We start from the raw sequence: 13,053 nt of genomic DNA on the forward strand, positions 1-13,053 counted from the left end.
ACTTATGAAATTACATTTGATACTGTTAACGAAGATTATATTTAGTTCTTAAACAACTTATTCAAAAAGGGTTTCCTTCTATTTTTATTAACTAGATATCAAAATCCATAATAATGTCCCTCTCTAAATTATGCTTAGTGGGTGAGATAAAGGACCATTCTAATTCAATAAATAAGAATAGAAATTGTTTCCCTTTGTCTCCATTTATCTTTTTAACTTCATGGACTTCTTCTAATGCATGTTACTCTCCTATTCATAATCATTATGCTATCATTACCCACCTCATCATTCTTACTATGGAAAATGTTGATTCAATGATCTTGAAAACTCTTATTACCAATCTTAAGCTCTTGGATTTTCATATGAGGCTTAAAGTGATAATGCATATGTTAAAATTATTTTTAGAATATTGATCAATCAAGTATCGTATCTTTATGATCAAGATAAGCAAACTCCTAATGAGCTTTTGATAAACACCTCTTATTAGGGGAAATTCAACTTGTTGCTTGCCTTCCTCCCTAATTTGACATGCTTCATAGTTGATTGAAGGGATGACCAAATAATTTATTATTATTAGTAGGATGGTTCCAACTCATTCATTCATCAATCAATAGCTTTATATTCTATTGGTTTAAATCGATTTTTGTTCTGAAATGTATTTTAAAGAATCTAGCATCTATCATTAGTTCATTCTTTTATGATGATAATGATACTAGGAAAATACATCTTTTTTGTTGGCATAAAACTACTCTCTACAAAAATAGAGGAGGGACTGATTTTAATGATTTTTTCATACACAATTAATTATAAAATACATGAATTAAGTGGAGAATACTTATTCAAACCAATCATCTTTCTTTGTGGTGTTTTGGAGGATAGCTTTCTTTTTAGCCTGATAATGTATAATGTTTCTCAATTTTGGATAAACTGTACAATGTATAATGTTTTCTTGACCCTTGGCTTGAAGGTTGTAGTTCTCGATAAATTTTAGGCCATAAATGTATATCTATTTTCAATAAGCCTTTACATAAAAAGCTCAAGTCGATAATCTATAAAGATAACCGTTCAATATCTTACTACAACACCCTAATAAACAAAATCATTTGTAGAGTCAATGATTGCATTATATAGAATTTTGAGCTTGATTTTTTCTTTTTATTTCAAAGCTACAAAAGTTAATTTTTAGAAATACTTATAATGTGGATTGACACTAATACATCTAGTTCAAAGATCATTTGATTAGACATTCTCTTTTATATTGGATGGCTTTTAGAGAGGGTTAAAAAGCTATGTATTATGTGATATTGAGCAGTGTTATAACATATGAAAATTTTAAGATCTATGAACTTTATTTGGAAACTCATGCATTTATTTGTTGCTTGCTCACATTCTAAGTGGCTTATTTGTTATGTTTAGTCCAATAGACACTTCTTTCTTAGTATAAGTAGCCTGGATTTGGTGTTTCTAACAAGAAATAAGTACTACCATATACTACTAAGAAAAATTTTCTTCATATCATCTTCATATTAGAATATGCAATTTGGAGGGCTATAATTTTTTTTTTTTTTTTTTTTAACTTTAACTATCGTGAAACTATTGAAATAGTGATGAAGGTTAATATAATGGTGTCTTATAAATTAAGTGGATGCTAAAAATTGATTGGCCCATTGAGGTTAAGAGATGATTATCACTATAGGAAATTTAGGTATTTCCGGCGGTCAATACCGACAGTTATATAGCCACCGGTAATACCGGCGGTTCAACCGGTGGTTATTTAATTAACCGTTGTCAGAATTAGTGGTGGTCTAATAACCGGCGGTTAGTTTGACAGTATTATTTACCGGCGCTTTACCGGCGGCTATTACCACTGGTTTTAAGTGACTTTTTCCGGCGGTCTAAACCGGAGATGATTAGTACGTACTCTTATTTGTTTGATAAACTTATGGTTTAAACATTTGGTTTGATAAACTTGTTGTGTGAAAGCGAGGACATGGACATGTTATTGTGGATTTATATGTTATCAGACTTTATTTGTTTATTTAGTTTGATGAGTTTACTTGTTTTGATGAACTTTGTAGACTTTATTTGCTTATTGTGGATTTCATTTCAATACTATATATGTTAATTTTGTAGACTTCATAATAGTTGTGATTGATTATGTGGATTTCATTTCATTTCAATGATAATATGTGTATTTCATTTCATTTCAATGATAATATGTATATTTCATTTCATTTCAATGAACTTTGTAGACTTTATAATAGTTGTAATTGATTATAGTGGCGTGTTGTCCATATTTGTGATAATTATTGTCTATTTTGTGCAGGTTTAAGGTTTAGGATAAAATTCAAGAAATATATAGGGGAGGCTTTCAAAATTTTTTAAAATAATCGGCGGTTTGGACTTCTGGAAACCTCGATAGCAAACGACTTATTATAGCTGCCGGAAGTTCAATACAGCCGCTGGTAATTACTGGCGGTTTACCGACGGTCGCTGGTGGTAATCCGGCTTTAACCCGACGGTTTAGCCGCCGGTAATACCTGCGGTTCTGATGGCCGGTAGCCGTCAGTGATTAACTGACGATCGACGGCGGTCCACCAGCGATTTGGCCACCGGTAACACCAGCAGTTTTGACGGCCGGTACGCCGCCGGTGATTAAGTGGCGGTCACCTGCGTTATGACTGTCGGACATTACCGGCCGTCCCTGTCGCCGGAAAGTCGCTGGTGATTATAACCGCCGGAAATAGTTTCCTATACGGTTTATTCCGGCGGTTTTTAAACAACAAAAAATCTTTTAGATAAATCGCCGGTAAAATCTGAATTTTATGTAGTGTACTTTATTAGTAAGTTGACTATAGAGAGATAGGACATTAATCTCTTTTTTAATGACTTATCCCCATATTAGTTTGAATTTTTGCTAGATTCACAAATATGTTATGCTAGGAACTTCTATTGGATTAGATATTTTTATTTTGATTTCATGGTCTTTTAGTTTTTTTTTATCAATTTTGCTGGGAACATTTGATTTTTGAACTTATGTGACATTTTTCTAATTTACAGAGGCTCTGAAAAATGATGCCTTATATATAATGGTTGCAACGTACTATTTAATAACATGTGTTATTATAAATTTTTAATATGACCCTCAGCAGTTAGAAATGATAGAGATAATTTATTCCAAACCTATCAAATTTTGTTGAATTTTTTTTTAAGATATATTTTCATTTTCTCTCTTTTTTGTAACATTTTTTATGCTTTTTGAGCTATCTATTTCTTCCAATTTATTTGATGCAGCCGTTTTGGTTTCCTTATTTACATGTTTTTCTCTTTATAATTGAATTGTGCTAATTCTCTTGTCATTTCTAAAAAAAAAACCCTAATTAAAAAAAAAAAACTAACTTTTTATTATTTTGAATTTTAAGATATATTATTTAACAATTATTATTACAAAAATAAAATAAAATAACCCATTAAAACTATGATTTACATGTCCTGCTTGAATCATATTTTGCAAAGCTGAAAAATATAAAAAATATTTCATATAGAATATTCATATGAAAGATAAGAAGAGAAATCCAAAAGATTTTCAAAGCACCTCTTCCTATTAAAACTCATGGAAATTCTCATAAAATATTTCATATTTTAGCCATATAATTCCTTTTATATTATCATCCATTTATTATTTATTATTTTTTATTTTTTGAATTAGGATATTCCAAATGAATTTTCTTTTTAAAGTTAATTATATGCTAAGTGATACCCATAATACTCTCAATAAAAAAAACTCATATTCCAAAATTACATAATGAGCATAATAAAATTAATAGCACTCAGTTTTTTTTTTTCTATAAATCGATATAAACTTATTAACTCATATTCAAAAATTACATAATGAGCATAATAAAATTAATAGCACTCAGTTTTTTTTTTTCTATAAATCGATATAAACTTATTAACATAAAATATAATTATAAATACCATTATTTATAAAGCTTTAATGGAAAATCATGTTTGAAATTCCTTCCCCATAATTTGCAATTTTTTCTTTATGCTAGCCGTGTTGAGCCGAGTGGAACCGGATATGTTAGTCTGGATGGAAACATAGCAGACCACATACCAAAATTAATAACTTTATAACATAATATAATTATAAATTTAATTAGAATTTTAATTTTAATTTAATAAAACTATTAATTACTTTTTATTAAACTTTAAATTTTAATTTAAGTAAAATTTTTTAACTTAATTTAATTTCTAATTACTTTAAATTTTCAATTAATATAATTATTAATCAAAATTAATAACTTTATAACTTAATATAATTATATATTTAATTAGAATTTAAGTTATAAATTTTAATTAATATAATTATAAATTAAAATTAATAACTTTATAACTTAATTTAATTAAAAATAATAATTTAAAATTATATTTAAATTCATAATTAGATTAAGTTATAAAGTTATTAATTTATAAATTAATATAGTTATATATTAAAATTAATAACTTTATAACTTAATTTAATTAAAATTAATAACTTTATAACTTTATACCTTAATGTAATTAAAATTAATAACTTAATAACTTTATAACTATGCTCCTATATCAAATGTGTTTCGAGTTCTCGGAAAATAAAAATAAAATAAAATAAATAAATAAAAATAAAAAAATTAAAAAAATGTTTCGAGTCTTCGATTTGAACCCATTTGGGCGCAGATTGAGTCAAATTTGGTGTCGTTGGGTTCGTCTCTTCAAAAAGATTAGTTCGACTGTAATTAGTTTGTTTAAATAGGAGCTCAGATGATCTTCGATTTTATTTTTAAAATTTCTAACTTCATTTTGCCTCGAGATTTGTGCTCGCTCAAGATACCTTTTTGATGATATAACACTAATTAAATTTATAATTATATTAAGTTATAAACTTATTAATTTATAAATTAATATAGTTATAATTATTAATCAAAATTAATAACTTTATAACTTTATCTAATTATAAATTAAAATTAATAACTTTGTAAGTTAATTTAAATAAACTTATAACTTTATAAAACAATGTTTTATCTCCATTTCTCTCACCCCCCATCTCTCTCCCCTTATTCCTGCGTCACTCTCTCCAATTCGGCTTTCTCCCTGTACAACAAAATGAGAAATGCTCTGAAAATTTTGTCGTTTTTAAAGAATACGCCAAAATATATGGTGTTATTCACGGAGTACGTCTATTAATTCGGCGTATTCTTAATTAGTTATATTTCTTTAGAACACGCCAAATTATTTAACGTATTTGCTCATTTTTAAATTATTTAAAAATTACGCTCTTTTTGCTTAATTACACATAAACTATGCTCCTTTTTAAAATTCGGCCTATGAGGAATTTGTATGAATAACATTCCACATTTTCTCATATATTCATTTAATATTTATTTTAATATTTGCATAATATAATAATTTCATTGATTCTATTAACAAATTTTTTGACCTTGATAAAAATGAAGTTGCAATGGATCTTATCGAAGAGTAGATGATTGTAACACAATCTCTTAGGAAAAATTAATATGTGCAGATGTTGGACGCATGTCTATGTTAGGAGGTGAACCAGGTGCAGTCATGTCAGCAGTATCGAACAGCTGTACCGAGCCATGGTACACAACGAAGGAGTAATATGGCACGTTCTGATTGGTCTATAAACAACATTTGATGTACAAATAATAATTAATCATCTCCTCATAGGGATGAGCCTTCGACCCTCTCCTTATTTGCTGAGATGGAGCTTTCATGCCCGCTCGTGCAAAATTGGTGACGAAACCGCAACATGAGAAGCTTGAGGACAAACAAGTCACAATAGGATATAGCAAAGTTTTGATATGTAACTTATATTTTTGTTGCTATTGGGTTGTTTTTATATAATATGAGTAAACATTAAAGTTTAGGGAGTTAAAATGTAAAATTGATAGAATTTTTTAGTGCTATGTAAATCTCCTTTAGAATTTTAATAAATAAAATTTAAGATATATTTTAATATTTATTATTATGTTAAGCGGCTAAATTATAGCGCATATAATCATATGACCTTAGACATATTTTTTTTTTGGGGACATTTAGGCCAATTAAGGCAAACTCACACACACAAACGCATACACATAGACTCGAACCTTGGACCACTTAGTTGGAAGCCTAAGCTCTCAACCAATAGGCCAAAGAGAGTTGTGTGACCTTAGACATATGACTACATGCAAAATATTTTATTTTTCCAAGAAAATAAGCTTTGATGCGAGTGCTTATGTTACTAATAAAATAATGTTTAATGTACAATCAAAGGTCTGCTAGTTTGACATTTGCAATCCGTAAAAAAATAAGTGATTAAACAATCATAGACCAATCTTTGGCTAGATTTGGTGTTGATTTAAGCTTCCTTTTCTCGAATTTTTTATTACTTCTTAAAATTATTTTTAAGTATAAAAATTTTTTATACTGTAAAGCTGATTTAAGAAGCAGGGTCCAAAATAAAAGCTTCATTTTGAATGGCTTTCTCACTGCTTTTTAAAATATTTTTTTAATATAAAAATTAAAGTTTTTGTAATAAAAAATTGTTTTAAGAAGCTGTAGTCATCTCAAACTACGCCAAATGTTTCATTTGGGACGACTTTTTTATTACTTCTTAAAATGAAGTTTTAGTTTATAAACTCCGTTTTAAGAAGCAATAAAAAAACGGCCCCAAACGAAGCTAAAGTCTAATTAGGTGCTTGATGTGAGCTTTCAGTTAATAAAATAAACTTCATATAATTGAAAATTGTGAGTGGACAATATACCATCATTAAATGATAAATCAAAAGGGAAGCTAGCTTAACAAAAATGGGATTTATAATAATAACTAATTTTTTATTAAAGTCAATAATGACTGCCCAAATATTTATCCTTGAAAATTCACCACCAGTTTAGCCAGGCCAAGGAACCGTTCAATTTTCTTTGTATTAAGACTTAGGCAGATTCTTTTAAGGCTTAGGCTTCATTTTGGAGGGCTTGTTTTACCCGTTCTTAAAGTTTTTTTTTTCTCTCTCCCCTCTCTCTCAAGAAGCCCAGAGAAAGTGCTTCTTCCTCTCATTTAAGATTCTACAAATGGTATCAGAGCAAGGTGGAGGTGGAAAAGATTTTCTTATCCAAAGAATACAACTCAGAGGAAGCATGAGGGAAGCTCGGTGTCGCAGTCAGGCCATGAAGCACAGATGGCTGTAAATCGTGCAAGTGGGATAGAGACCGGTTTGGTTGTTCTTTGTGGAAACAAATATCTTTTTTTGTTTTAATCTGAACCAAGATGGAGTTTGATGTGATTGTTCTAGATGAAGGTGTATTTTATTTGTTTATGTTCTTTTTTGTAGCTTTTTATGTTGCTATTTGATCTAAACTGCAATCTTAATTAACGGTAAAATCTCATGGAATTATGCATAACTATTAGTAATCAATCTGAACTCCTATTAAAGCTTAGGTAATTAGGTGTCCAACGGCAGCTCTTGGTGTCGGTATCTGCTACCTCTTTTCAGCTACCGTATGGCACTTTCAATATAGATAACAGCAATCTTAGTGGTGAAATTTCCGCCTAATATAATCACAACCACATATAATTTCAATATTTTCATAAGAACACAACTGATTATAAGTCACAATTGATTAGCAAAAATGTGTAATATACATTGCATAGAGAACTAATGAAAAAAAAACAAAGCTATTTGAAATTTATAATTAAATGTACTTAAATTAAGATTTCGTTTGGGACAACTTTGATGTAGGATCCTGCACTAGAAAACTCAAACAAAATAGAGTAAAGACAATAGAACAGTAATCTATTCTAATTCTGCACTAAGAAGCAGAGTTTTAATTCATATGCAAAAACTGAGTAATACTACATGTCCTTTGGCTATCTAATTCCTTCTCACAAAGGACTAAAAACGGTTAGTCCTATAACAAGCAAAACACATGTGCTGTGATAGTAAAAAGGGTAAAATAAGTAGTGGTATTTGTCCAGCTAACAAAAAAATAAGAGCTAGTGCCAATAAGTTGAACCACAGGCTTCCTTGGCTAAACATGCTCCACATCATTCGCCCCTTCCGCAAAGAAGGATGTTATCCTTAGGAAGCACCGTAACATTGTTGTCATCTGGTGGTATGTAAGGGTAGATATCTGCTAAATTGAAAGTATGTGAAGTGTGAAAATTAGCAGGTAGATCAATAACATTAGTGTTATTGTTAATTCGATGAGTAATGGTGAATGGTCCAAATTTGCGGGGACTGAGTTTGGAATGATCTCCCGGTGGCAGGCGCTCTTTCTTCATTCTAACTAGCACCAAATCTACAGGATTAAAAATCTTTTCCCTGTGATATAGATCAGCCTGCTGTTTATATGTTTGATTTGAGTCCAACAGCTTGATCCGCACCTTAATTGGCTAGCATGTCGAAGAATTAATCGGCTAGTGAAGTAGCTGCTTGGTTGGTGCACTTGGGTATGGATGCAACATCAACAACTGTATTTGGAAGCTTAGTATAAACAATACTAAAAGGGGACCTACCCGTCAACCAATTTGGAATTGAGTTGAACGCAAATTCAGCTTGACCAAGTACTTCATCCCAAAGTTTTGGATTTTCCTGAACTAAATAGCGAAGTAAGTTTTCTAATGTTATGTTCACCACTTCGGTTTGCCCCTCGGTTTGAGGATGATATGAAGAGCTAAGTTGAAGCTGAGTGTTCATGCTCTTTTATAATTTACGTAAAAAATGACTAATAAACTTGACGTCACGGTCAGATGTCAGAGAGGGAGGAACACCATGTAATCTTACAGTCTCGCGAAAGAACAATTTAGCTATATTTAGTGCATCAAAAGTTTTCTTACAAGCTATGAAATGCGTCATCTTGGAAAATCGGTCCATGACCACCATGATTGAGTCATTTCCCCGACAATTGAGAGGCAGTCCCAATACAAAATCTAAGTTGAGATCCTCCCATATAGAAACATCCTTCCCCATATGTGGCCAAAAAAATCTGGTTTGTAATTGTGCCAAGGTGTTGTCGTTGCCGATGTGAGCAGCCAATCCTCCATCATGAATCTTTTTTATGATTTGTTGCTGCCATGAAGACTTGGGTATGCATAATAAATTTCCTTTGAAAAGAAAATTGTGCCTAATAGTGTAATCTTCTACATGCTCCTTCTGGATGCATTTGTACCAAATGGTGCTGAAATTTGCATCATCTGGATAAAGTTCTCCCAAGCCTTTCAACCCAATAAATTTGGTTTAGAGTTGAGTGATTAAAGATGACCGCCTGCTCAAAGCATCCACAACCCGAATTTATTTCACACTTTTATGTTTTAACACAAAAGAAAATTTCTTCAGGAATAAGATTCATCTTGCATGCATCCTACTAATGTTCTTTTGGGTGTTGATGTACTGCAAGGCCTTGTGATCGCTGCATAAGACAAAATCCTGTTGGAGCAAGTAATTAATTTTCCCACTGTCTAAGTGCTCTAACAACAACTTACATTTCTTGTTCGTAAATGGTCCACCGTTGTCTTGAAATGCTTAACTTTTCATTGAAAAATTCAATGGGTCTATCTTCTTGAGATAGTACGGCCCCAACCCCAATAATAGAAGCATCTGTCTCCACCAAGAATGGATTATCAAAATTTAGCAATGTAAGATGGAGCTAAAGTTAATACATCCTTAATGCTTTCAAAACTTCTTTGCTTCTCCTTACCCCATGTGAATTTCTTCAATTTTAAAATGTTTGTTATGGGTGCTATCACGATACTGAACCCTTTAATGAATCTTCTATAAAAATTTGCCAACCCATGAAAACTACGGATATCAGTGAATGTTTGGAGAGTTGGCCAGTCTCTAATAGCTTTAATCTTAGATGGGTCCGCACTTATGCCCTCACCAGAAATTCAAAAGCCCATAAATTCTAAAGCCAAGAAAAGATACCAAATGAGTAGCAAATTCACATTTGGAAATGTTTAAATATAACTTATTCTTTCTCAATTCTTCCAATATCTCTCTCAAATCCTTTAAATGATCTCCAAAATTGGTACTAAAAACTAATATATAATCAAAATATGCGACACAACAATGTTTTAAGAAAGGTTTGAGAACCTCATTCATTAGTTGCTTAAAGGTGGCCGGAGCATTGCATAACCCGAACGACATTACTTTCCACTCATAGAGGCCTTCACGTGTTTTAAAAGTTGTTTTCCACTCATCGCCCAGTTTGGTCATATTTGATGATAACCACTGCGAAGATCCAATTTAAAGAAATTTTTTGAACCAACTAGCCTCTCTATCATTTCTTTTATTCTGGGCATAGGAAATATGAACTAAACTGTTATCTTATTAATTTCCTGGCTATCCATACATATCTTCTAATTTCCATCTTTCTTGAGCACAAATAAGACCGGTATTGTGCATGGGCTCAGACTATGTTGAAGCAGCTGTTTGTCCATTAGTTTATCTACTATATGCTACAAAATTTTATTTTCATTTGGACTAAGCTTATAGTGCGGTAAATTTGGAAATGAAGCACATGGAAGGAAATCTATTTGATGTTGAATGGTGCGCATGGGAGGCAATTCCGCGGGCTGGTTCTCTGAACAGACATCTGCGAACTATTCTAGCAGGCTTCGCATCTCCTCAAGATAATTGGCTTTGGGTGCATTATCTGCTACTTCTTTTACTACCAAAGCAAGTATGCTGGATGTTTACTTCCACGCATTTAGCATTATTGAAACAGAGACATAATACAATGCAATTTTGTTCTTTGGGAGGTTGTGCTCTTGTCCATATTTAGATGACAACAATCACAGAAGTTGCCCCTTCCAATCAAACACGTAAGTGTTGGCTCGGCAATCATAAATTTCTCCCACATTATACTGCCCCGACCTTCCCAAAATAATATGATACACATCCATTTCTAGCACATCGCATAAGACTTCACTAGCATAGTGCTTCCCAATAGAAAATAATACTCGACATAAATATGTCATAACCATGTCCATTCCCTTCTTAACCCAACTGATTGTGACGCCCCAGGCATCCATAGTGAAAGGATTCGTCGACAATCTTGATCAATCTTCATTCATGCTCCCTTGCTCGGACCTGAAATTATTAACCACATATAATGAGCTTCAAAAAGCCCAACAGGTCACCTAATACCTATAACTGAAATCAAAGCACAGTACGGAAGCAATATGCATCTCAATCAGTCGAATATATACCAGTCAGTTGCACATGATTAGTGAATCAATGCAGATACGGAAATCAATGCATGAATAGTAATCAGTATAGTAACAATAGTCAATGCGTAAACAGTAACAATAAGAAACAGTAAACTCCTAAATCCACAGTAGAAGATTCAATAAACAGTTCAAAGGTCCGTAAAGCTCAATAAATTCGAAATTAGTTCGTGCATCAAATTTCTTTAATAGTCGTCTTAACTATCACATCAATCTATAACATCAGTCAGTCAATGTAGTAGAATCATATCAAAACATACGCTTGCAAATCGATCAGTTATTCAATATAACTTTCTCATTAAATCATATGCAATCAAGTAATCGATATCATATGTTCAGTAAATCATATATCATTTAATCAGTATCTCAATCATTACAGCAGCATATGTATCATTATCAATAACAATCCAATGACAACATGAACGATTATGCTATAACAGTGAAATTAAATCAATCATATCAGTAAATCAAGTAATTCCGATCAATAATATCAATCGGTATGGAATCACATAAAACGATCAAATCTATACATCGTAAGAGCAGATGAAATCAAATCAATAAAATCATCAAATACAATTGAAATCAATCAATGAAATAAAATGATATAAAAATCAATAAATCAATAATCACATGTATCTTGTTCGGTGTATCACGTGCTATAAGATTAGTACAATGAATCAATGTATCAGTGGTATCGGTATCGGTATCTGTATCCATGAATCAATACAATCTCTATATCCATATCAGTATCAGTATCAATGTCCAGTGACATGTACCATATACAATATCAATAAAATCGTATAGTAACAGTAAACCCATAAATCCGTTAAATCCATTCAATATCGATAAATCAATTCTATATCAATAAATCAATCGATCTCAATAAATCAGTAAATCCATCAAGAAATTATAAGAACAGTTCTGTACGCATGCAATACAATACAGTAGTCTTACTTAACAAGTACAATCACTGGCTATTAAGACGTTTTTCAATGTTAGTATCGATGTTAGTAATCCGTTGGCTCAGTAAAAAGAGTCGTCACTCTTGCCCGTCGGCGCAGTAATCTCCTTATAACTCCCTTCGATAATCACGTGATCAGTAAAGGATATCGCCAAACCCTTTTTAAAGGAAAGCCCGTCGGCCCACCATCCTGTACATGTATCATCTCCAACCAACGGTTCAACCAGTCTTTACTTGTCTTTCAGTAACAATAACAATAATTCAATCATATATCCACATTCGTATGCATATTCAATCATTCAAATCATCAATTCAGAAAATCAGAAGTCGTACGAGAAATCGGCGGCATAACGGCAGTACAAGGAATGTACAAAGAAATCACAGATTCAAAAATTTACCAAATTATCACAGAACATTCATAACAACATTATAGACTTTCATTGTACTGAAACAATATTTTTCAACAACCAGATAATTATCTATTCGATAAAAATCGCACAGAACCCAAAATACCCTATAAAAAGTTTACAGAAAAGACTCAAATCGTGCAGAAATATCATATCAGAAACATATCAAAAGTTGTGCGGTAAAACTTTCGTCAATACAAAATTATGCACGTTTTTCGGTAACGGAAACACAAATCTGAGCACAGAAATACCAAAACTCGAAATCTTCAAAAACAGAAATAGGATTCGGAGTCCTTACTACAAGACGAACAAATCTTCCAACTGCGACGACGGACGAAAATCGCTCCGCGGCCTCCGAAACCAAGATTTTCCTTCTCCTGCCTTCTCTTTCTCTCTCCTGCCTTCTCTTTCTCTCT

The sequence above is a fragment of the Dendrobium catenatum genome, unplaced genomic scaffold (genome assembly GCF_001605985.2).
Source record: "Dendrobium catenatum unplaced genomic scaffold, ASM160598v2 fragScaff_scaffold_370, whole genome shotgun sequence".
Classification (NCBI taxonomy): Eukaryota; Viridiplantae; Streptophyta; class Magnoliopsida; order Asparagales; family Orchidaceae; genus Dendrobium; species Dendrobium catenatum.